Source organism: Narcine bancroftii, chromosome 6 (assembly GCF_036971445.1).
Source record: "Narcine bancroftii isolate sNarBan1 chromosome 6, sNarBan1.hap1, whole genome shotgun sequence".
Classification (NCBI taxonomy): Eukaryota; Metazoa; Chordata; class Chondrichthyes; order Torpediniformes; family Narcinidae; genus Narcine; species Narcine bancroftii.
The window spans coordinates 74,485,690-74,512,484 of record NC_091474.1 but is presented as its reverse complement, the minus strand read 5'-3'; the positions used below and the strand labels follow the sequence as shown (position 1 = coordinate 74,512,484).

The 26,795-nt window shown below is 47.0% G+C and overlaps 1 protein-coding gene across 9 annotated transcripts in view; it reads left to right on the top strand.

Moving 5' to 3' along the window:
• The first annotated feature begins 3,211 nt into the window (after window positions 1-3,211).
• The window catches only part of LOC138736234 (annexin A11-like), a 109,679-nt gene continuing 86,095 nt past the window's right edge, over window positions 3,212-26,795 (top strand). For 4 of the 9 annotated variants that reach the window (XM_069885395.1, XM_069885393.1, XM_069885394.1 and 1 more), the window contains exon 1: window positions 3,213-3,425. The gene's annotated coding sequence lies outside the window, so the exon portion shown is untranslated. Of the gene's footprint in view, window positions 3,426-7,998; window positions 8,101-26,795 lie in introns of all 9 variants that reach the window. The other 5 variants (XM_069885392.1, XM_069885391.1, XM_069885390.1 and 2 more) reach the window with 5 other exon arrangements.

Genomic DNA, 26,795 nt, shown 5'->3' with positions numbered 1-26,795 from the left:
AGTGTCCTCTCCCAAGCCCATGTTACATTCACTTGCCTACATGATGTAGGCCACATTGCCCCTATTTTCACAACAGCCTCCCACGCAGATTTAGATTTATTTTTCCCTCAAATTTCAGCTTTATTGTCAGAGTATATATATGACATCACATACAACCCTGAGATTCTTTATCTGTGGGTGAGGCAGAATTACCACTTATTAGTCATGCAAAAAAACTGTAATCAACATATACATGTAAACAAAAAACGAATATAAACAAACTACAATACAGAATTAAAAAAAAAATCAATGAAATGCACAAGTATGTGTCTTGAAATGAGTCCCTGATTGAGTTTTTTGTTGAGGAGTCTGATGGTGGAGGGGGAGCAGCTGTTTCTGAACCTGGTCATGCGAGTCTTGTGGCACCTAGACCTCTTTCCTGATGGCAGCAGCGAGAACAGAGCGTGTGTTGGGTGATATGGACCCTTGATGATTGTTTCTAATCTCCGATGGTGGCGTTCTCGATTATGGGGAGGGTTTTGCCTGTGAAGTCCCAGGCTGTGTCCACTACCTTTTGTAGGGCTTTTCTCTCAGGAGTATGGGTGTCCCCATATCAGACCATGATACAGCAGGTCAGCATCATTTGCCAGGGTTTCTGATGTCATACCAAATCTCTGCAAACTCCTGAGGAAGTAGAGGAGCTTATGTGCTTTCTTCACGATGCCTTTAGTGTGTCTGATCCAGGAAAGATCCTCTGAAATAGGGACTCCCAAATGCAGGTTTTGAGAACCGAGGACCGAGATAAGGATTCAAGGATGTGCTCAAAACCTTCTTGAAGAAATGTAAAGGTGCACCAATGCCTCAACTTTATCAGAAGACAAAGCAAGTTCAGCATGTGCCCCACCCCAGGTGCCCCGTGAAAAAACTGCTGATGGTCGTCTCACAGTGTGGGGGCAGGAACTGCTCCGCTCAAAACCGGAAGAAGCTGTAGAAGGAGGTGAATGCAGCTCAGACTTTAAAAACTTATCATTGCTGATCCTGTTCAATCTGCTGAGATGATGCCAGCATTTTCCATTTCTATTGCTTCATTGAGGGATGGCAATTAGTGGGGCAGGTTCACAGCTCCAGTGACCCTTGTTCGATCCTGATCTCTGCTTCTGTCTGTGTGGAGTTTGCACATTCTCCCTGTGACTGCCTCTCACATCCTAAAGATAGATTATGAATTACAGAATTGTACATCACGGGAACAAGCCAATCGCCTTGTCTTATCCACGCTATCTAGTCAAAGTAGCCTTTATTTATCATGTTAAAAACTGAGACAATTTTCCTCTAAACCGTGGTGCCACATGAAACGACATGAGACTACACAGAAACAGCATAAGACAACACAAGTCTACATTATTATGACCCTTCTACACTGACTCCATTCCTAAACAATTCAGATGGTCAACGAGACACTTCCGAAGCACTGTCAGTGGACCAGATTCAACCACACTCTCTGGTGGCATTTCCCCACCCCTTAATGTAGCTGTGATTGAACACCATAGACGTGCCAGTGAATAGTTTGTACAGATGCAGAGAAACAGGGAGGGGAGCAGAGGGACTGATGAGATAGCACTTCAGGCAGGCAGTCAGCAAGGTCCCTGATGGCCAGAATTTGTTTATTCTGCGTCAAAATAAACAACTTGAACAAGGCCAGGGATTCATTGTCAACCAACCTCAATCAGAAATGCTGGAGAAACTCAGTCGGTCTTGCAGCGTCCTCAGCACAGGTCTGAATGTCAGTAACGTATCTTTACCTCCTCTGGACACTGGCTGAGTTTCTCCAGCATTTCAGTGTGTTCTTGCTACAATCACCGTGTCTGCAGAGTCTTTGGCTTGGCTTCGCGGACGAAGATTTATGGAGGGGGTAAATGTCCACGTCAGCTGCAGGCTCGTTTGTGGCTGACAAGTCCGATGCGGGACAGGCAGACACGGTTGCAGGGGAAAATTGGTTGGTTGGGGTTGGGTGTTGGGTTTTTCCTCCTTTGCCTTTTGTCAGTGTACATATATGACATCACATACAACCCTGAGATTCTTTATCTGTGGGTGAGGCAGAATGACCACTTATTCGTCATGCAAAAAAAACTGTAATCAACGTACACATATAAACAAAAAACGAATATAAACAAACTACAATGGAGAATTCATTCAGTTGATTAAAGGCATTAAATGATTATGAGGTGATACATGAATCATTTAATGCCTTTAATCAACTGACTGAATCTACTCTTAACATTTGTCCAATTCTTTGGGTCACGGAAACGCGAAAGCACAGAAAACGGGCCCTTCGGCCCTTCTAGTCTGTGCCAAACCAGCTCATTCCTCGAAGAAGGGTTCTCGACATCCTATGGGCCTGCTGAGTTCTGCGCATTAACCACAACCGCAGCCTCCGTGTTTCGCTGCACCCAGTCCTCCCCCCTGCACCCAGTCCTCCCCCCTGCACCCAGTCCTCCCCCCTGCACCCAGTCCTCCCCCCTGCACCCAGTCCTCCCCCCTGCACCCAGTCCTCCCCCCTGCACCCAGTCCTCCCCCCTGCACCCAGTCCTCCCCCCTGCACCCAGTCCTCCCCCCTGCACCCAGTCCTCCCCCCTGCACCCAGTCCTCCCCCCTGCACCCAGTCCTCCCCCCTGCACCCAGTCCTCCCCCCTGCACCCAGTCCTCCCCCCTGCACCCAGTCCTCCCCCCTGCACCCAGTCCTCCCCCCTGCACCCAGTCCTCCCCCCTGCACCCAGTCCTCCCCCCTGCACCCAGTCCTCCCCCCTGCACCCAGTCCTCCCCCCTGCACCCAGTCCTCCCCCCTGCACCCAGTCCTCCCCCCTGCACCCAGTCCTCCCCCCTGCACCCAGTCCTCCCCCCTGCACCCAGTCCTCCCCCCTGCACCCAGTCCTCCCCCCTGCACCCAGTCCTCCCCCCTGCACCCAGTCCTCCCCCCCCCCTCCATCCCATCCCATCCCATCCACGGGCACTTGCTTCGGTGTTCGAACTGAGCCTGCATTCACCCCTTCAGGTGGCACCTCGCTCTGTGCGTTAACCCCCCCCCCCCCCCCTCCCTCAACTTCACTCTCACACCCAAAGGAATTGGACGAACGGCTTTCCTCTGCCACCCTTCCCCACCTCGAGTCGCCGACACGTTTCCCTCGCATTCGGGGAAAGGAGGTGGCGACGCCTTCAAACCCGGGCACGGGCTGCAGACGCCCCGCCCCCCCAGCCCGGCAGCGGCCGGCTCAGACCAAGTCAGCATGTCCCCACCACCACCTCCCTGCGCTTCTTTCCGCTTCCTCGTCCGTCTTGACGTTGCGAGAGAGGGAGGGTGCGATTGAGCAAGAGGTCATCTCCGTCGGAGCTCGCTCGGCAGAGGCGGGGGGGACACGGCTCACCGTTCGCAGGGACAAGGCGGCAGGTAGGTGGCTGTGTGCCGGGGGGGCAGGACACTTTCAGGGCGCCTGGTGGCAGTGGGTCGGAGCGAGCGAAACCTGCACGGAAGGAGCGGCCGCTCTCCGCCCCGCCGAGTCCGCCTTCGCTGCACGGTTGATCAGGCCGAACGGACTCGAGTGGGGGGCCGAGTTCTCGCTGGTGGAAATTAACCTGGTGCATCAGTGGAAGGGGGAAGAGGGGAGGGGGGTCGGTGCTCGCCCCCACTGAAGCTCCTCTCATGGTCAGGGAAGGGAGCCATCCTTGGAGGGCTGTGGGCCCGACTGCAGGAAGGACTTGGCACACCTGGAAGATAGTTACCTGCCTGGTTCTGGGGGGTGGGAGGTTGGGCAAACTTGGGTTTGTTTTCTCTGGAGTGTTCCAGAGACCTGTTTGTAAGATTATGATAGGTGGTCGGCATCTTCTCCCCAGGCTAAACGTGTTTAAAGTTGGATGGGAAAGTTTAATGGAAATATTAGGGTAAGTACTTAATAGGAGTGGTGGGCATTTGGAGGGGTGGATAGGATAGTACCAGTTTCAGAATCTTCTGGATGACATATGAATTCAAAGGGGGTGCAGGGGTCTGAGTGATGTACAATCAATCAACAGGGTATGTTTAATTTGGCATCCAGATGTCATGGGCCGAAGGCCCTGCTTCTGTGTTGTCCTCATTGAGAGCAGACTGGTGTGTGACTTTGAGGGGAACCTACCATGTGTTCCCATCCTCCTGCTGCCCTTGGTGATGGAGACCATGGGTTTGGGGGCAAGTCGCAGAGGGTCGGCGCATTTTGTCCAAGCTGTAGCTTGAGTGACCCAGAAGCAGAGGGACAGATGAATGGGTTGAGATCTGTAGGATATGACATCACACTCCCGCCGAGCGCTGTCGAGGGCAGAAAGCTCTGTTGTCTTTGAGGTGAGTCATCCCCCAGCCGAAGCTTGGCCCTGCAAATTACAGTGGGAGAAGCTGGGAGCGAGTGGGAAAAGGGGTGGCTGAAATTTCAAGTCTAGTTTTATCAGCCTTTGATCTGCTTTTTGTGAGCATAGGTTTGTAGTTGCAAATTCCAGGAAATGAATTGGTTCTTGGGAAAGGCAAGATCACTGCCAGTTCTCTGTAAGACAGAGAGGAACTAGTCCAGTGCCAAGCAGGAATTAATAAATTGTTGCTCTGAGCACAAGGCAAGGAAGTTATTCTTGCTCTCCAAAACAAAAACATTATGGAAATCGACATTTTGGATTGTCTCGAACATCTTCTAAACCAAGCACCTAAACTTTAATAGAAGCTCTGCCATTCATGGGCCTTTCCCTTAGATCTATAATTGTCAGAGTACATGGGTGTACAGTTGATTTACTTTGTGACCCAGTGAATTGAAGGCATCAAGGCTGTGCGTACGGTTCAGTCTGGCTCAACACCCTTCAGCTTGGTAGGCCCACACAGCCCAACTCGGAGCACACTGTGAGAGTGTTCCTGCTGCACTGCAACATATTTTCCATGAAGCCCATGATTTTTGTTTGCTTAACAGTTTCAGAAAAATATATGGAGTAGAACAGGCCCTTTGTGTTCCCTGGAATGCAATACCCAATTAAAGTTGGTGCATCTCTTGCTAAGTTCTTTTCTGAATGTTCATAAGTGAAACACTTTAAAATGCAGATTACTGTTGTATTGTTGGAAAATAGCAGCCATGTTTAACATTGCAGATTCCCACAAAGAATGTGACCAAATTATGCTTTAAAAAATATTGATAAGAACTGTGGCTATAAAAGTAATTCCTGAGCCTTTTCCAGATTTGTGGAGTTGAAGTGGAGGGGTTGATAGGTCATAGGTCAGGAGTTTTACCTCTCAGATCCAATGATTCAGGTTTGATCCTGAGAGCAGGCCCTGTCTATGTGATCTCCCTGCGACTAACCGAGTGTTCTCCTGAGTACTCCAGTCACCTTTCACGTCCCAAAGACGAGGGCTGGTAGTTTAACTGACCTCTTTAAATTGTTCTTGGTGGCATTGAGACAGCATGTGGAGGGAGTTGGCGGGAAGATGATCTTATAGTACAGAGAAAATGTGTGGAGAAATTATTTTAAAATTTAGACACAACATGGTAGCAGCTCCTTCCGGCCCATGAATCCAATTCACCTACAATCCCCGGTATGTTTTGAACAGTTGGAGGAAACCTACACAGATACCTTTTGATGGTCTAGATTCCTCCCCTAGCCAGACTTCAGTCTTTACTCTGACCCCTGCCTGTATTTTTGCTTCTACCTTGAGGAAGGGCTCAGAGCCGAAACATCGGTAATATCTCTTTACCTCCCATGGACGCTGCGAGATCGGCCGAGTTGCTCCAGAATTTCTGTGTTTTTACTATAATCACAGTGCCTGCAGACTTCCGTGTTTCACTTTTTCCTGTCCATTTGCCTATCTAAATGCCTTTTAAGTACAATGAGCGTATCTACCTCCAGCAGCTCGTCCCAACTGTTGTGTGGGAAAACCTACCCCACACATCTCTGTTTAATGTCTCATCAGAAAGGGAGTGAAGTCAGTTGTCTCTGGGCGCCCTGCCAGACACCCTAGGTCTGGATTTTTGGGATTGAATTTTTAGAAGGGTTGAACCTTGACCTTTCGACGAACAGTTGCCCACCCATCTCCTTTAAACTCTTTCCCCTTTACCTTCGATGCATGTCCAATAGTACTTGCCATTTTTACCCTATCTATACCTCTCTTTTTATAAACTTCTATCAGGTTTGCCCTGAGCCTCTGAGACTCCAGAGGAAACAACTGAAGTTTGTCCACCCTCTCTCCGTAACCCATGCCCTCTAATCCAGGCAGTATCCTGGGAAGCCTCTTCTGTACCCTTCCCAAAACTTACCCTTCCTTCTCATAAAACATCTGCCTCGTAATCTTTTTGATCAGGGGTTCATTCATCTGGTCTGTTTGTGGTGGGACATCATTTTAATTTGCTGACCGTTCACTAAAGCATATTTCGCTGTGTGAGAGATGCTACACAAATGCACATTGGCCTTGGTGTCTCTGGAAGGTGGGGGGGGGGGGGGAAGTAAAACACGAAAGTCTGCAGTCAAACAGTGTAACTTTATATGGTAAAGATAAAGATATATAACCATCGTTTCAGGCTTGAGCCCTTCATCAGTGTTAATTCTGTATCTTTATCTTTGCTGTATAAAGTCCACTGCTTGACCTGCTGAGTTTCTCCAGCATTGTGTTTTAACTTTTGCCTCTGGAAGAGGAACTAGATAGGGATTTCTGCTCGATTGGTCTGATACCCCTGTTGGAATATTGGGAAGAGGGTGCATCCTGTGGCAATATTCCCATTTGAATAGCCATCAACATGGAGTTTCATGATTATTGGCGATGTGGGCTGAGGGGTGTGCAGTGCTGCATGTTAGCTGTGGAAGATCTGAATGTTGACATATTAAATAGCCTGGTTCTATTACTGGAAAGGGGTGAGAAAACATAGAACCCTATATCATCCTCTATAGGTTGTAAGCCAAGGACAACTTGTGGAGTTGACATGACTGTTTATTCAAATACTTTTATCGTTGCACCTTTGTGGACTTATGGGATAGTAATCTCTTTGTAGAATGATAATTTATTTATGGAAATCCATGAGGAAGTTCAAATCAAATATAAATATTAACTTTAATATCATGTATTCCAGAGATGTCACAGGGAGTTTACAACCTTTACAAGAGATTAAAGTAAATAAAATAAATGGGCTTCGAGATTTTGAGAAAATGTAGACATGCAGCAGAGCAGCAGGCCATTTCGGCCCTTCAAGTCCGTGCCACCCAATTTACACTGCATTTGGAGGAAACCGGAGCCCCTAGAGAAAACCCACTTAGACATGGGGAGAACATACAAACTCGTCATAGACAGCGCGGGATTCAAACCTAGGTCCGTTCCTGATTGCTGGCGCTGTATCAAGTTGTTGCGTTAACTGTTACGCCAACCGTCCCGCCCCATTTCTAGCAGTTCACATCTTGCCTACTTTTGTAAAATCCCTTTGCAAGTCAGAGCTGGGGTGGTTCGTTTCCCCTCTTGTCACTTTCTGCACCTTGACTGAAGGTATAGAATTCTCCAGCACCAAAAAAAATGCCCTTTGGCCCATCTAAGTCATGCCACACTCCAAGCCTTTACAGAACCATGTATCTGTTTTAAATGTCTTTTTGATGTTGTATTGTCTCTATCTTCCTCTGGCAACTCGTTCCACCCTCTGTGTGAAGAAGGTGCCCCTCTTTTAAATCATTCCCTTCTTGCCTCAAATCTATGTCTGTAGTTTAGATTCTCCAGCTGTCCTACTCTGTGGGGAAAAAAAAACTGTTTATTTTAACCATGTTCCTCATGATTTTATAAACTGTATTCTGGACTGTGATGGAGGGAATGGTGTGGATTTATATGGCTTAGCACAACATTGTGGGTTGAAGGGCCTGTGCTGTTCCATGTTCTACAAGATGTTCCCTCAACCTCCTCTGTTCTAGAGAGAAAGGTCCAAGCCTCTCCTTGTAATTTGAGCCCATCTGTCCTGGTAACATTCTTGTGAAGCTTTCCTCCTCTCTCTCCAGTTTAATGGCTTTGCTCCTACGGCTGGGTGATCACAATACTTCACGTATGATCTACCCAACATCTTTTACACATTCCAGCTGTACAGTGGAGCTTGCAAAAAGGTCAGTGCTAAACACCTTGCAGAAAGTCAACTTTATTGTCATCTGATTGCACAAGTACAACCTGACAAAATAGCTTTCTCCGGTCCTCAGTGCAAAACATGTAGATACACAACCAGACATAACACACATACAGACCAACAATATACACACAGGACAGGTTTTCACCCATATAATTAAATGATGTTTCATGAATGTGAGAGCCTCGGATGGTCAGTGTGAGCAGTTTCTTTGGGCGATGGGAAGATCCAAGGGGGCAGTGAGAGGATAGGGGGCAATGAGGAGATAGGAGATGGTGAGGAGATAGGGGACATTCAGGGGGCAGTGATGGGATAGGGGGCGTTCCGAACCTTCTGTCTTGTAATTATTCAGTCTGCAGCAAAGTTTAATGAAGAAGCCAGTGCACTAACCCCTCCCCCCACCACCCTGCTCAGCGCCACCACTAACCCCCCTGCACCCTGCTCAGTGCCGCCACTAACCCCCTCCCCCACACTGCTCAGTGCCACACCTAACCCCTCCCTACCCTGCTCAGCACTGCCACTAACCCATCCCACCTCCTCAAGCACCCCACCCCAGCGCCATTGTATGGAGGGGAGGGTGCTTGGGATTTGGCCTGGCAGCCCGAGAAAGTTTGGGAACCACTGATTGAGGCAGATTATTTGATGGTCACTCTGCTGAATATGGGAGTTTACTGTGCACAAATTTCCACTCAATTTGTTGCAACAGAACTCTTTGAAAGTTTTATAGGAAGGTCTGTCACACTGCGTTGTGTAATTTCAAAGCTTCCTCCTTGACCACTTAATTCCACATTTTTATTTCTAAAAGTGATGGTCACTGAGATGAGTTTCATCGAGTTGAACAACATGGTTGCCATTACTTCTGTGTAATTTTTATGCTTATTTTAAATCTGAATTTAGACAGCACAGTAACAGGCCCTTTCGTCCCATGAGCCTGCACTTCCCATTTAACCTACCATCCCACACATTTTTGTACGGTGGGAGGAAACTGGAACACCCAGAGGAAACTCAAGCAGACATGAGAGAACGTACAAACTCCTTACTGGCTGCACTATAACAGCCTTGCACTAACTGCTACGCTAACCATCCGTTCCTGCCCATCTGTAGGTCTATGTTTGAAAATGCATTAAGTGCAGTAATATCCTTGTTATTTGTAATTCAAGCAAATGGCAAATAAATTGCAGAAAATAAATAGGTGAATAATACAGTTGTTTAAAATTGGCACACCTCACCGTTAGTTTGACAATCACACGACATGGCACTCTGAAGCAACCAGAAAAATCACTTATCCAGCATCTATCAATCCGGATGCCAGGGGCTTCACTGTATCACAGTTTATGCTGCATTGCTGGTTCCACGTCTGGTTGCGATGTTCTGTCTTTCTTACCCCATGGCATCCTCTTCACTGACCACTTCCTCAATCTCAGTTCTCGACCTGAGTGGAAGGTTATGATGGTGGTGCTTTCCTTCTATTGACTGAGGGCCATCCCTTTGGAGCATGTTGCTGGATATATTTGGCCGAAATTGTAACTCCTTCAGTTAGGTGGGGGGGGGGGGGGGGTCAAAGTGTCTAATTTGGTGCCAGTTTGAGCACATCAAGCTCCCACAATTGGCTGTATTCCTCACTTGTGTTTGGAAATGAGCCAACTTCATCAGATCATTTTCATTTTGTAGTTAAATTAAATCCGTCTGGATCCATCTTGTTTAAACGCCTCTGGGTAAGGAGTGAATTGTATTTACATGTCCGTAAAAGCACGTTCTGCACCTTAAATGCCAAACCTCACCATTTTTTGACTCTCATTGTTCAGAATTCTGGGTCAGTGAGAGAAGAATTGAAACACCATTCTTGATGTTTTATGGAGGGGGAGTCAATTAAATATTTTCATGGATATATTTAAGTTGGAAAGGAAAGTTAAACTTTGGAATGCATTAAAGCACTAGATTTTTTAAAACAATATCCATCTGGCTCCCAGCCTGACTTGTCACAACTCAAGAAAAGTTATTCCTCTCCACTACAGTAAAACTCTGCAGAACCTGTGCAGACAGGAAATATCTAGACTGTTTAGTGTTATTTCCTGTTAATTCTCCAATGCACATAATATTTTTTAAGCTGTTGACCATAGGTTTCAGAAAGAGCCCAACTGACGTAAAGGGAGCAGGGGGAACAGAGCTAATGAGTTTTAAGGGAGTATGGGCAGCAGGTTCCTAGTTCCTTGGAGGCATCCCAGCAATTAAAAGTGAGGCAGAACTGTTGCAATGCCACATTGTCAGATAGTGGTTTATTGAAATTTAAACTCTGTGACCCGTCTCCAAATAATTGACAGGGGGTTTAATATCCTTCAAATGCATTGACATGAGGAGCTGCCTCAAGAAGGCAGCCAACTTCATAAAGGACCTCCAGCATCCTGGTCACAACCTCTTCCTTCACACTGCGACCTTCGGGCCTGAAGACCACCACCTGTAGGTCCAAAAGCTATCAGACTGTTGATCCCTTTGTTACACTAGTCAGGGACTGCTTCAACACCACAAAACAACTGTCTGTATGATTGCAAAGTATTTATTTTGCATCAGGATCATTGTGAATATTTGTATCTACTTTTTTTTTCTATTTATTGTCTCTTTTTTCATTCAAATGTATGTTTTGGTAGTTTTTTTGTTGTGTTTGGAGTGTTTTCTTTTACAAAGTCCCTGCCCAACTGCAGCAAGTAAGAATTTTGGTGCATATGTACAATATGTGTTTTCATGAAATTATATAGTAAAACCCCTGTTATCTGGAATTAAAGCAACCAGTATGCTAAGCAAATTGAGTGCTGCATGGATCTGTTTTGGGATCCTGGCCTCCGTGGTTTTTTTTTAAATATAAACAACCTGGATGAAGAGGGGGAAGGATGGGTCAGAAAGTTTGCCGATGATACGAAGGTTGGAGAAGTTATGGATGGACCTGAAGGCTGCCGAAGGTTATAGAGGATATAGACAGGTTGTAGAGTTGAGCAGAAAAGTGGCAGATGGAGTTCAATCCAGATAAAGCGTGAGGTGATGCATTTCGGAAGGACGAACCAGAAGGCTGAGTTACACGGTTAATGATTGGTTACTTAAGAGTGTGGATGAACAGAGGGACCTTGGGTTTCAAATCCATGCATCCCTCAAGGTCAACGCACAGGTTGATAGGATAATTAAGAAGGCCTATGGGATGCTGGGATTCAATAATAGGGGGATTGAGTTCAAGAGTTGACAGGTCATGTTACAACTCTACACATCTCAGGAAGGGATGTGGAAGCTATGGAGAAGGTGCAGAGGAGATTTACCAGGATGTGGCCTGGATTGGGAAACAAGTCTTATGAGGCAAGGTTAGCAGGGCTGGGACTTTTTACTTTGGAGTGTAGAAGGATGAGAGGAGACTTGATAGAAGTTTACAACATTATGAGAGGCATGGATATAGTAGACAGTCAGTGCTGGTTTCCCAGGGCAGGAATGGTAAACACCAGAGGACTGGTGTACAAAGTGAAGGTAGGGAAGTTTAGGGGGGGACATCAGGGTTAAGTGTTTTTACACAGAGAGTTGTGGGTGCCTGGAATGCCTTGCCAGGAATGGTGGTGGAGGCTGCAACATTAGGGGCCTGTACTGTAGCATTCTATTTTCTAACTGGAAAGTATGAAAGATCACACACATCCAGACAGGTTGAACTCAGTGAGCAGATAACTTTATTGCAGGCTGCTGGGCTGCACTTACACTCCCAGCCCGGACCTGACGGAGAACCGCGATGGAGGGTGCTGACATCATCCAGGTGTCACGTGGTCCCCCAGCACGGGGCTTCTGAGCCCCGTGCTGGAAGGAAGGGGAAACCCCCGAAGGCGCCATTTTGGCCGGCTGCCCCGCTACGTGGCTTACAAGCAGGGCTGGTTCGCCTGCCTAGTGGTGAGCCGCCACACAGTCCAATGTCCTTTTTCGCCGGTCGGCCTCGCTTCTTGGGCTGGACTATGACCATGGGCTTGGTGGAATCGAGGTGCACTGGCTTCAGCCTGTCCACGGTAAACAGCTCCCGTCTGCTGCCAATGTCCAGCGTGAACGTAGAGCTGGAATGCTGTACAACCCAGTACGACCCCTCGTACGGACGCTGGAGAAGTGCCACGGTTGGGCCCTGCAGAACGAAAACGTACTCCGTGGAAAGCAGTTTGCCGGGAACATGAGATGGGCGGGTGCCGTGCCTGGGTGGTGGTGGGGGTTCGAACGACTCCAAGCGTGCCCTGAGGAGAGGAAGTAGTTTTGTGCGGCGACCGCTGTGGATTGTGAGGTGTGATGACGAACTCACCAGTTAGTGCCAGTGGCGCATCATAGACCAGCTCAGCTGATGACCCTGCAGATCTTCCTTGGGAGTGGAGCAGATGCCCAGGATCACCCAAGGCAGTTCGTCCGCACAGTCGGGACTGGTGAGGTAGGCCATGAGTGCTGACTTAAGGTGGCGGTGCAGACGTTCGACCAGTCCATTGGCCTGCGGGTGGTAGGCCATGGTGCTGTGTAGCTGGATTCCTAACCTGTTGGTGAGCTGTACCCAGAGCGCAGATGTGAATTGGATGCCCCGATCGCTGGTGAGATGACCCGGGACGCCGAACTGGGCAACCCAACCACGCAACAGTACTCGGGAGCAGGAGTTGGTGGAGGCGTCTGGCATTGGGATCGCCTCGGGCCAGTGAGTGGTGCGGTCCACCATCGTAAACATCGGTAAATGGGTAAGGGCCCGACGATGTCCATGTGAATGTGCTGAACCGTTCCTGGATATGCTCGAATACCTGTACAGGTGCCCTGGTGTGCCTGTGCACCTTGGAAGTCTGGCAATGGGTGCATGTTCTGGCCCAGCCCGCAATCTACTTCCGCTCTGCCACCATCTGGACCGTGGACCTGATGGATGGATGTGAAAGGTCGTGGATGTGACGGAAGACCTGCCTGCACCACTTCTGGGGAACCACTGGCTGCAGGGTGCCCGTGGAGATATCGCACAGGATGGTGCCTTCGCTGCTCGGAGTCGGGAGGTCTTGGAACAGCAGGCCCGTTTTGGCAGTTTTGAAGCCCCTCGTCTCCTCATCAGACTTCTGGTCCTGGGCGAGCTGGTCGAAGTCGAGGCTGGGCGTCAGTGCGCAGATGGCCAGTCAAGGGAGTGCATCGGCAACCACATTGTCCTTCCCCGCCTTGTGCCGAATGTCGGTGGTAAATTCCAACACGAGGGAGAGGTGCCGCACCACCAGGTACATGCCCAGAAACTTGCGGTCGAAGGCACTATACTTGCCTTCCGGCGGGCGGAGCAGGTGGCTGAAGAATGCCAGCGAATTCCAATGTCCATTCACCTGCTGCTCCAGGATGGCACAGATGGCTGTGGCAGTGGCGTCGACAGAAAGTGCCATATGCAGGTCGATGTGCAGGTGGGCGAGCATGGTGGCCTTTGTGAGGGCATTCTTGGTGGCCTCAAATGTGGTGCAGGCTTCTGGGTTCCAAGCAAGTGTTTTGTGCTTGGCTGCGATGAAGGTGAATAGCGGCTGCATGATGCGCGCAGCTCCCAGGATTAAGCAGTTGAAAAAGTTGACCGTACACGCGAACTGCAGCCCCTTGAGGCTGACTGGGTGTGGGAACTGCCTGATAGCAGCGACCTTCGCAGCAGCGGTCATGGCTCCTTCGGCCGTGATGGTATGGCCCAGGAACTGCATGGAATCTTTCCCGGACTAACACTTGGCTGGGTTGATGGTAAGGCCGAAGTCGGCCAGCCGGGAGGAAAGGGCATATAGGTGGGCCTTGTGTTCCACCCGGTCCTTGCTGATGACAAGGATGTTGTCCAAATAAATAAAGAGGAAATCCAAGTCCCTGCCCACAGAGTCCATGAGGCGCTGGAAGGTCTGAGCGGCGTTCTTGAGTCCAAACGGCATGCGCAGGAATTCGAACAAGCCAAAAGAAATGATGATGGCCGTATTGGGCATGTCCTCAGGGTGCACCGGGATCTGGTGATATCCGCGCACCAGGTCGACCTTGGAGAAAACCCTTGCACTGTGCAGGTTGGCCGTAAAGTCTTAGATATGAGGGATGGGGTAATGGTTAGGAACTGTTGCCTCGTTGAGCCGTCAGTGGTTACCGCAGGGATGCCAGCCGCCAGAGGCTTTCAGGACCAGGTGGAGTGGCGAGGCCCACGGGCTGTCAGATTGCTTGAATGATTCCCAGCTCCAACAGGTGCCAAGACTCTTCCTTCGCCACCTGGAGCTTGTCAGGTGGGAGCCAGCGTGCCTTAGCATGAACCGGTGGGCCCTGGGTGGGGATGTGGTGGAACACCCCGTGGTGCGGCGAGGCATCGGAGAACTCTGGCTTGAGGAGTGTCGGGAACTCGTCCAGGATTCGCTGGAACTCATTTCTGGGCGTGCTGATCGTGGCCATCTGTGGTTGCTCTGAGCAGGGGGCATTAAGGCGAACGGCCTGGAAGGTACGGGCATCGACCAGGCGCCTACCTCGAATGTCTATCAGAAGCCCGTGTGCGAGGAGGAAGTCTGCATCCAGGATGGCAGTCGGGAGGGACAAGATGGTGAACCTCCACGTGAAGTTTCGATGGCTGATCTGGAAGTGGACTGTCTTGTCTCCATAGATCCAGGCAGCTGCTGCATCGGCCATACGGAGAGGAGGTCCATGAGGTTGGTTCCTGGACTCGACTGCCATGGCCGGGATGATGCTGATCTGGGCTCCAGTGTCAATGAGGAACCGCCAGCCGCTGACTGAGTCCCACAGGTAGAGGAGGCTGTGTCCTTGGCCAGCCGCTGCAGCCATTAACAGTGGCTGGCCTTGTCGTTTCCCTGGAACGAGCAGGGCTGACGACACTGCCAAGCCTTGGCTCCCCAGTGCTGGTTGTAGAAGCAGAGGCCTGTTGCGGTTGTTGTGGCCTTGGTTATGCTCTTGGGGGCCCCTACAGGGGCCAGATGCTCTACCGCAGCGCTAGGGGTGGTCTTGGCATAGTCATGCCCGTTCCTCGTGACCTGCTGGACCACTGAGCCCTCTGGGAATCGTGCAAGCCATAGCTCTTGGGCCTTCTGGGCGGCTTTCCTCGGGTCAGTGAAGTTCTCCTGGACCAGCAGCGGCTGGATGTCCCTGGGCATATGGTCGAGGAAAATGTGCTCAAAGAGCGAGCAGTTGGTGTGATCACCCATGAGCGTGAGCATCTCGTCCATCAGCTCCAGTCGGGGTCACCAATTGTAGCGGCAGCAACACCACTCCTGAAAGAATGCACACAACCAGACGGGTTGAGCTCAGTGAGCAGACTACTTTATTGCAGAGTGCTGGGCTGCACTTATGCTCCCAACCCAGACCTGGCTGAGAACCACGCTGGAGGGCGCTGACATCACCCAGGCATCATGTGGTCCCCTAGCATGGGCTTCTGAGCCCCGTGCTGGAAGGAAGGGGAAACCCCCGAAGGCACCATTTTGGCCGGCTGCCCCGCGGGGCTGGTTCGCCTGCTTAGTGGAGAGCCGCCACAGAAGTTTAAAATTGGCGTGCCTCCCTGTTAGTTCAACATGCAACATACAATCTCAAGCAACTGGAAAATTCAATCCCTTTGGGTGCCGGATGCAAGGGGATTTAGTGTAATTAACTGAAATTGGAGCAAGATGAGAGAAAACTGAGCAAAGGATAACTGCGATCGGAGTGAGGCTGTGTCCTATCGGGTAAAGATGGACTTGTATTTCCAAAAGTTGTGCACTTCTCCGTCTTTCCCACATTAGCCTCCAAGGGCGTGGGATGAACTGGACACAGCAAGTGAAACATTAAATAAAATCTGAGCTTCTGCTTCTGATAAGATGAATGGGAATGGATTTTAACTAAGAATCAGAACAGACAAATATGAATTTAGGAAGGGAAGCAAGTCTCTCAGCAGGATTAGATGTGTTCACGGATAGATGTGTTCACGGATAGATGTGTTCACGGATAGATGTGTTCACGGATAGATGTGTTCACGGATAGATGTGTTCACGGATAGATGTGTTCACGGATAGATGTGTTCACGGATAGATGTGTTCACGGATAGATGTGTTCACGGATAGATGTGTTCACGGATAGATGTGTTCACGGATAGATGTGTTCACGGATAGATGTGTTCACGGATAGATGTGTTCACGGATAGATGTGTTCACGGATAGATGTGTTCACGGATAGATGTGTTCACGGATAGATGTGTTCACGGATAGATGTGTTCACGGATAGATGTGTTCACGGATAGATGTGTTCACGGATAGATGTGTTCACGGATAGATGTGTTCACGGAATGAAAGTCCCATTTAAAGCATGTTATTTTGGTGATTTTTCCTTGCTGTAAAGCATGTTGAAATGCTCAGAAAATATAATGTTTGTAAAAATCCAAGTCTTTAGTTTCAACAATGTAGAACAGGAAAGACCCTTCAGCCCACAATGTCTGTTCTAGCATGATGCCTACTTAACTTCCATCAGCTGAAACATGTCTGTCTAAATGCCTCTCAAACATTCCCGTCGTTTCTGCTTCCACCACCTCCCCTGGCAGCCCGTTCCAGGCACCCACCACTTACTTTTTGAGGAAGAACTTAATTTGTAAGTCTCTTTTTAATTTTTAGTCTGACGGTCTTTGAGTCTGTGGAACTTGTTGCCACAGGCAGCTGTGGAACTTGTTGCCACAGGAAGCTGTGGAAATGAGGTTGTTAGGTCTATTTAAGGCAGAAGTTGACAGGTAGTTGATTAGTCAGGGCATCAAGAATTATGGGGCGGAGTGGGAGGATGGACCAGCTCGTGATAGAATGTAGAATGATGGGGCAGACTCAGTGGGCTAATGGGCCACTTCTGCTCCTATAGTGATCTCCCCCCCACTTTAAGCTTATGCTCTTTAATACCTCGGAAACTCTGTCAAATTTCTACAGAGGTGTGGTGGAAAATGTGCTGACCGGGTGCATCGTGGTCTGGTAGGGGCACCAATAACTCTGTGCGTAAAAGCCCTACAAAAGCTAGTGGACAGAGCCCAGGACATCACAGTCAAACCTCTTCTCACCATCGAGAACATTGATGAACTCAGTCATAAAATATTGACTTGATTTCGCCAGTATTTGTCCCACCTCTAAGGAAAATATCCTTCACGTTGAGGGGAGTTGAAGACTGTTTGCCCCCAATAAGATATTGAGGGAAAGTATTTGAATATGGATTATTGCTGATAGAATTTTAACAAGTGGGAGTGCTAAGAAACCAGGCAGAAAAGTGGAATTAAAATGTCAGCCGTCACCATTCTCAGGAACATGAGTGGCCTCGTTAATGTTAGCAACTGTACAGGAAAGGCACTTTACACAAGGAAGAAGTGCTTGCGTCAGGCAGAGTGTTTGATTATATAGACAAGCTGGTTGCTTTTGTTGACATGTAGAGTGCTCGATGTAACCTGGAATATTGCCACTGTACTGATTCCAATGTCTTGTTAGCAGTGGGTTCTGTATGTAAGCGATCCACACTGACTGAGCAGCCTCTGTTCATCAGATGACTGATTTTTAACTTTGTTTTCCAAAAACAGGCCCAAAAATAGAACATCTGCCAAAAAAGCTGAGCAATTTTCCAACCTGTACCACAACCTCAAGGCCGATGGAAATTTGAACATGCGTCTGAATGACACATTCAATCGACCTACCAATCATTGCTGGAGTTATCCTTGCAGTCCCTGATCTTGCGAGTGTATTGCCCAAACAGTATCACGTTCTCTCCAGAGTTGACCTAGAAGTAATTTTATCTCTGCATTTTATTGAAAGTTATATTCCATTGTTCACAACAAACTCGTCCGTGAGCTCTGCTCCGGAGAAAACATTAATGTGCAGGTTGACTATCACCCAGGCAGTGAGCCAATGCATTAAGTTTAAATTTAGGCATACATACAGCACGGTAGCAGGCCCTTTCAGCCCACGAGCCTGTGCTACCCCATTACACCCAATTGGCCTACAACACCCGGTTCGTCTTGAAGGGTGGGAGGAAACAGGAGCTCCCAGAGGTAGCTCATGCAGACACGGAGAGAATAGACAAACTTTTTACAGACAGCTCAGGATTTGAACCCCAGTCCCGGCCTCTGGTACTGGAACAGTGTTGAGGTAACCGTGGTGCCCAAATTGAGAAGAGAAGCTCAGGTGCATGGAAGGGATCAGCATTTCTCACATGGGCCAGGCATCAGAGTGCGGTGGCTGGGGTAATCATGAATCCTAGACTCTGGCCTGGCCATCAGGGGACAGGGATAAAAATGGTTTAGGAAATTGGTTTGGGATTGTAGAATGACTCAAAAGTTTATCTGCAGGGAAGTTGGAATCAAGGGTAAGGTACAAATCCATAAAGGAGGTTGTTGTGTGGAAAGGGAAAAGTTTGATGAGTTCAAAGAGCAACGAGTCTGAACACAGGAAGGATCTTTAGTAAGGGGATCACAACACACATTAGTACTCTCAATCACCAACACAGTTCAACCTAGTCACATCGTATACTTTTTTTTTTTTTTTCTTTGGCTTGGCTTCGCGGACGAAGATTTATGGAGGGGGTAAAAAAGTCCACGTCAGCTGCAGGCTCGTTTGTGGCTGACCAGTCCGATGCGGGACAGGCAGACACGATTGCAGCGGTTGCAAGGGAAAATTGGTTGGTTGGGGTTGGGTGTTGGGTTTTTCCTCCTTTGCCTTTTGTCAGTGAGGTGGGCTCTGCGGTCTTCTTCAAAGGAGGCTGCTGCCCGCCAAACTGTGAGGCGCCAAGATGCACGGTTTGAGGCGTTATCAGCCCACTGGCGGTGGTCAATGTGGCAGGCACCAAGAGATTTCTTTAGGCAGTCCTTGTACCTTTTCTTTGGTGCACCTCTGTCACGGTGGCCAGTGGAGAGCTCGCCATATAATACGATCTTGGGAAGGCGATGGTCCTCCATTCTGGAGACGTGACCCATCCAGCGCAGCTGGATCTTCAGCAGCGTGGACTCGATGCTGTCGACCTCTGCCATCTCGAGTACCTCGACGTTAGGGGTGTGAGCGCTCCAATGGATGTTGAGGATGGAGCGGAGACAACGCTGGTGGAAGCGTTCTAGGAGCCGTAGGTGGTGCCGGTAGAGGACCCATGATTCGGAGCCGAACAGGAGTGTGGGTATGACAACGGCTCTGTATACGCTTATCTTTGTGAGGTTTTTCAGTTGGTTGTTTTTCCAGACTCTTTTGTGTAGTCTTCCAAAGGCGCTATTTGCCTTGGCGAGTCTGTTGTCTATCTCATTGTCGATCCTTGCATCTGATGAAATGGTATATCACATCGTATACAACACTACCAGTACTAGCAACTGTGTACAAACTGCTAACAACTAAGGGTTACTTGCCATTCATTATCTTACATGGGCATGGCTCCAATGTTATTTAACAGCCCTGATCCCTGTGTTGTGCACAGCTTACGAATGGCTCCTTAAGCATTTTCCACAGTTCCCAACCTGGAGTGGTGCAGGGTCGGTCTCAGAACCGAAGAGCAAAGAGAAAGGTACTGCACGTGGTGAACTTTATAGTACAGCAAGCTGGATGTTCCGGCCCAGGTAATCACCAGGTGATTAAAGGGGCCATTGGTCAGGGTGAGCAGAGTCCAACCTTGAGGGCAAGTGATGTGACTTCCGACTTGGTTCCAGGTGGAGAGGTAACATGACCCTCCACAATCCGCACTACAGAGGACCTACATCAGGACATTAAAAAATTAGGAGCAGAAGTTGACCATCTGTCTTGTTGAACCTGCCCTGCCATTGAACTGATCTGGCCGTGGGCTCGGCTTCACTTACCCACCGTTTCCCTACAACCCTACTATGTAAACATTATTTATCTCTGTTTTTAATCAATTTAATGAGGCAACCTCAACTGCTTCCATGAGCAGAGAATTCTGCAGATTCACTACTATCTGGGAGTAGTTCTTCCTACTCTTGCCTCTTGGAGGATTCTTGTGCTGAACACCACAGCAACAGACCAATAGTTGAGGCACTTCCCCTGTAAGTAGCACAGAACTGACCCTTGGGAAAGCCCTCTTCTGCATGAGTGAGTTATGTTTATTGAGTAGGTTTATCTAACATCGTGGGCCAAAGGGCCTGTACTGTGCTGTGATTTGGCAGTGGACAAAGAAGAGGATCTATTCTCCTTTGCTTCCTCATTGGTCCTAAGCTGACTTGAGTAGTGTATCTCCAGGTTGGAAGGTTCTTAGATTTGTGATCTGCACTGGGTCTTGACCACATGATCTGGGACAGTGGAAATCAAATTGTTCTGTGCCAGGAATTGTTGGGATATGCCAAAGTTCATTGCCTGAACTGCCTCATTGTGAAAGGTTACTTTCGCAACAGGAAACACAACATTGCAGAAAGAGACCTTTCTCAGTGCGGTGATATAGGAGTGTGGCACTAAAGGAGAACCAAGATTATGGGTTAAGTTGGGAAAATGCCAATTAAATTAATGGCCATTTCATATCCATTGGCAGAGAAAGCCTGCTTTTGTTTGCAATGAAGGAAAAGGAATGAACACTAAACACCAGGGGAGGCAGAAATCACAAGGCAATGCCGTGTAAACTTGTGGATTGCCCCCAAGGCCTGGCAGCCAGACCTGTGACGTCCTTGTGAGTTCCTTGCCTTTCTGGAAGCCGGTGCTCTAGGTTGATGTTCAGTGTGCAACTGAAGGTGTGTAGCATTGACCTTTTGAAGGAACGTGAAGCATTGATCTTTTGAAGGAATGTGTAGCATTGACCTTTTGAAGGAACGTGAAGCATTGACCTTTTGAAGGAACGTGTAGCTTGAAGTAGCAGATTAGGGACTGGTCATTTGGGGACGTGTTGATGACCACATCATGCTTTTGGAGCTCAGACCAGGACCAGAAAACTCCCTCAATCAATATAAAATGTGAATTGGTCTCTGTTTCTTGCCCACATTTGTCACTTTGTTCCATGAAACTTATTGGGTTCACTGGGAAGTTTATTATTCTTCTGTGTGATAACTGAAGTAAAAGTTTGTTGGAGTACTAACATTGGAGAATGAAGATTTTGCTTCTTGAACATTTTTGTATGTATTTTATGGATTTTGGGCTGTTGATCATAAAAATCACTAAATTTTAAAATATAATCTATTTTTCTGACTTTGTCATATTCTAAGTTTACTTCAAGCATACAAAACCATGAGGTGCAACATGTAATTGAAAATTAATTTCTTCATTTGCACTTGGACTTCTTCCCGGCTGATCTTGGTGCAATTAGTGATGAACAAGGTGAAAGGTTTCACCAGGACATTGTAATCATAGAAAAGCAGTATCATGGCAATTGGAATACACGAATGCCGGCCGACTATTGTCGGACACTGACATGAGAGGCATCAGATGCTGAGTACAAATGAAAATCAGGGGCAAAATGTTTTTAGGTCAGTTGAACTGACGCAATGTGTCAGCATCAATATGCGATTAAACATGCTAAATTCAATAAAAGTTAATTTAATGTTTCTCCAACTTCCAACATGATACAGAAAATCTGAAGTTATCTTTGTATTCATCTTGAAGTTGTCTATCATATTCCCCTTTTTTTTTCAGGAAGCAAACATTTTGGGGAAAAAAATTATTGTCCAGTGTAATCTGAATGACATCCAGTAGTGCACAAAATGTGATTGCCCAGCACCACCAAAGTCCTGATCAATGGTGTGGCAATGGATATGAATCCCTTAAAGGATTGCACTGGTCGACCAATTGCTCTCTGTGTTGCAATGATGTTGAGGGAAACGTTTCTGGAGTAGCTCCGGTTCTCAGTCTAGAAGCTGCACATATGTTTCCGTAAGTTCATTGGAAAAGGGAGGTCCTCTTCCCCCCACCCCCCCCCCCCAAATCCCCCCCCCCCCCCAAACCCCTCCTTCTTTGTTTAACTTCACATCCATCCTCTGGTTTCTGAAATGTTGACTCTCACAAACCTGAAATGAAGTAAAGAGCCAGGCTCTTCACAGGAGCCATGAAACCATCGGGTCCTTCTCTGAACCCATGTGTTCCTTCTGAGAAGGACATCTGCAATGTTGATGCAGTCTGTCCGATCTGTGGCTCTGGACCAATGCTTCTCAACCTTTTTACCCTTGTGAAACCCTTGAAATAATTTTCATGTCTCAGGGAACCCCTGCCTAAAAATTATTATATACCATTATTAATAATCAAGCTCTTTTATATTTTTATTGTAGTTCATGTGGTAAACATTATATATTATTTTCAGATAACTTGGTTTTTTTTTTATATCATTTTTTATTTTTCGCACTGTGAACCATTATCAACCAAAATATATACAAATGTTTCTCATTAAATATACACAGTGGCAGTTTCTCCCTTTTGTCCTTCCCTCCTCTCCCTCCCCACCCCTTCCCACCCCCCTCCAAAACCAATAAATAGTCAACATATACAATACAATAAAAACCATTAAACAATGTCTTCACACAATTTACACATTGAATCAAATCGTTTTGTCTTCTTATCATTTTAGGGGGTGGAGGTCCAAGGCGAGCTCTCTCTGTTATGTTCCATGTATGGTTCCCAAATTTGTTCCAATAATGTGACTTTATTTTTTAAATTATATGTTATTTTTTCCAATAGAATACATTTATTCATTTCCATGTACCATTGCTGTATTCTCAGGCTCTCTTCCATTTTCCAAGTTGACATTATACATTTTTTTGCTACTGCTAAGGCTATTATAATGAATCTTTTTTGCACTTTATCCAATTTGAGGCCTAATTCTTTACTTCTTATGTTACTTAAAAGAAAGATCTCTGGATTTTTTGGTATGTTATTTTTTGTGATTTTATTTAATATCTGGTTGACTGTTTTGAGTTTTGTGTGCCCGATGGAGATGTGGGGGGGCTGGTAGTCATGGTGGGGAGCTGGCTGATGGAGGACCTCAGTTTACTTCAGGCTGACTTCCAGGCCAAACATTTTGGTAGTTCATCGGATGCAAGGATCGACAACGAGATAGACAACAGACTCGCCAAGGCAAATAGCGCCTTTGGAAGACTACACAAAAGAGTCTGGAAAAACAACCAACTGAAAAACCTCACAAAGATTAGCGTATACAGAGCCGTTGTCATACCCACACTCCTGTTCGGCTCCGAATCATGGGTCCTCTACCGGCATCACCTACGGCTCCTAGAATGCTTCCACCAGCGTTGTCTCCGCTCCATCCTCAACATTCATTCGAGCGACTTCATCTCCAACATCGAAGTACTCGAGATGGCAGAGGCCGACAGCATCGAATCCACGCTGCTGAAGATCCAACTGCGCTGGGTAGGTCACGTCTCCAGAATGAAGGACCATCACCTTCCCAAGATCGTGTTATATGGCGAGCTCTCCACTGGTCACCGAGACAGAGGTGCACCAAAGAAGAGGTACAAGGACTGCCTAAAGAAATCTCTTGGTGCCTGCCACATTGACCACCGCCAGTGGGCTGATATCGCCTCAAACCATGCATCTTGGCGCCTCACAGTTCGGCGGGCAGCAACCTCCTTTGAAGAAGACCGCAGAGCCCACCTCACTGTCAAAAGACAAAGGAGGAAAAACCCAACCCCAACCAACCAATTTTCCCTTGCAACCACTGCAACCGTGTCTGCCTGTCCCACATCGGACTTGTCAGCCACAAACGAGCCTGCAGCAGACGTGGACATTACCCCTCCATAAATCTTCGTCTGCGAAGCCAAGCCAAAGAAGAGATTTAATATCTGATTTAGATCTTCCCAAAACGTATCCACTTTCGTACATGCCCAAATTGTATGTATTGTTCCCATTTCCTTCTTGCAGTGAAAACATTATCAGATAATGTTGGATCCCATTCTTTTAATTTTTGAGGAGGGATATATAACTTGTGTAACCAGTTATACTGTATCATGTGTAACCTTGTGTTTATTGTTAACTAATATAGCTACACCTCTAGCTTTTGAATTATATGATGCTGCCACTATGTATCCTACCCAGTCTCTCTTTAATTTGTTATGTTCCACTTTAGTTAGATGCGTTTCCTGCACAAATGCTCTATCTATTTTTCTTTTTTCAGTAAGTTTAATAGCCTCTTCCTTTTAATTTGATTATGTAGTCCATTAATCTTTATAGTCATATACTTCAATGTGGCCATCTTATATTTTGTTTACACCTCTTTTCTGCTTCCTCACCACCTCCATCCCCCTTTTTCCCATTTTCATCTCTCAGTTTTCCCTTTTTAAACTCAATGTATGACAACACATTTAAAACATAAAATACTCCAACAATTCCCACACCCAATATTACCTTAACCCCAAATGCCAAATGCTCCCCACCCCCCCCCTCTGAGTTCCCCTTTATCCCTTGCCAGGCAACCACAACTTCCCTTTCCATTTGGGTTGTAAACTTGCTCACAAGCGTCAACTGATTTTGCAGTGACGGTTATTCTCTCCCAACTCCCCCCCTCAGAAAACACTTTTTTTTACACATATTACAAAACTCTCCCTTTTTTCCCCCCTTATTTCCTTCCTTCCCTTCTCTTTTCCCTCTTTACTTCTTTACATATACATTGTTTTTACATCTTTATATATACTTTATCACCTTTCTTCATTCTTATTCATCTCTCCTTCTATCCTGCAAATGGTCTGCGAATTCTTGTGCTTCCTCCAATCGAGAACAGTCTGTTTTGCTCCCCGGGTATAAATATTTTAAGCACGGCTGGATGTCTTAACATGTCTTAACCTTTTTCCATAGAATCAATTTTTCTGTATTAAACTCTTTCCTCTTCTTTAAGAGTTCAAAACTTATATCTGGGTAAAAAAGTATTATTTGACCCTTGTATTCCAATGGTTTATTATCTTCTCTAACTTTACTCCTTGCCCGCTCCAGTATATTTTCTCTTGTATATCTCAAAAATGGTACTAAGACAGATCTTGGTTTTTGATGTTTCTGTGGTTTCGGAGCTAGTGTTCTTTGTGCCCTTTCTATTTCCATTTCTTCCTGCATTTCTGACATTCCCAGGATCTTCGGGATCCATCCTTTTATAAATTCCCTCATGTCTGTGCCTTCTTCATCTTCCTTCAGGGCCACTATTTTTATGTTGTTTCGTTTACTATAATTTTCCAACATATCAATTTTCTGAGATAACAACTCTTGTGTCTCTTTAATTTTTTGTCACTTTCTTCCAATTTTCCTCTTGTCATTTACTTCCATTTCTACAGCTGCTTCTTGTTCTTCCACATTTTCTACTCTTTTCCCTATTTCTTTCATGACCAGTTCTAAACTTTGGATTTTATCTTCTATTCTTTTCATTTTTCTTTTAATTGCACTAAATTCTAATGACAACCATTCTTTTAATGCTCTCATTTGACCTTCAAAAATGGCTTTGTCTATATGCTGCCCATCTGTTTTACCTTCTATTTCTCTGTGAAGATCTTGGTCGTTGTCTTCCTCTTCTGCTGTGTCTGTACCTGTGTTTGTGTCTTCTTCTCTTTGTATCTGTGTCTCTTCTGATTCTCCTGATGAGTTGCTTATATCACATTGTCGGGCCTCTTCTTGCTGGCCCTCTTGTTGTTGATTTTCCCCTCCTGGGCTGCTCATCTGTCGGGCCTCCTGCTGCTGCTCCTCTTGCCGTTCACCCCGTTGACTTTTTTCCTCTCCTGGTTCCTCACTCCCTCTCCTGCCGCCTTCCTCATCTTCCAGCTGAGAGCCCTGGTGTCGGGCGTCCCTCAGCTGGTCGCGCCATGGTTGCCCGCCCCTGGCTGAGCCCCCCTCCCGTCGGTGTTTCCTTTTACCTTTGATTGCGCACTGCGTACTTTTGTTTGGCTCAGAGAGCCATTTTTGCAGTCCACTGGTCGGGGGGGTTGCGACTCCACGGGGCCAGCACCAACCTCTGAGATCGGGCGCTCTTCGCCACCACGGCTCCCTGTTCCTTCGTGCAGGTAAGCCCTTCTTTCTTTTCTAGTGACTTTTCTTCTTTTTTCCCCGTTTGTTTTTACTTTTTCCTTCTTGGGCGCCATTTTCTTTCTCTTCTGCAACTTTACCTTCTATTTCGTATACTTTATATTTGTTCAGCTTTGTCTTTTCTTGACTTTTTTTTTCTGGAGATGGCTGGTTTTACCCTACCGGCCACTACTCCATCACGTGACTCTTCTCCACATAACTTGTTTAAGGGAAAAATGACCCACATTTTGTCAAATTTATTGGCAATGCAAAAAAAATCATACTGCTCGTTTATGAGACCTCACACCAAGGTTATCATTTTAAATAATATAAGAGGTTGAAGCCTTCATTATAATAATCAAGGATTTTCCAACAATATGCTGTCCATGTATAGTAAAATTACGAATATAAAATTAAACAAAAATTACTCAAAATTTCATTGGCCTATTTATCACTGTTTCTCGCGGAACTCCTAGTGAACTCTTGCAGAACCTGAGGGGAACCCTGGTTGAGAAACAGTGCTCTAGACACTCTAACGTGGTAGATCTTTAACCGTCTCTTCAGTTTAAGGCAGTTGGGATTGGACAATAAATGCAAGCAATGTCATCCTGTCAGCAATTTATTTTAAAAACTGCACGGGAATGTGCCTCCATGAAAAGTGCCCATATTTTGTCAACAACCACTGATTTCTTATGTTTTGTTGTGTGGATCCCCAAGTCCTTGACTGGCAGGATCACAGTTTTGTTCAAAGGAAGCTTGGCCTCTTGGA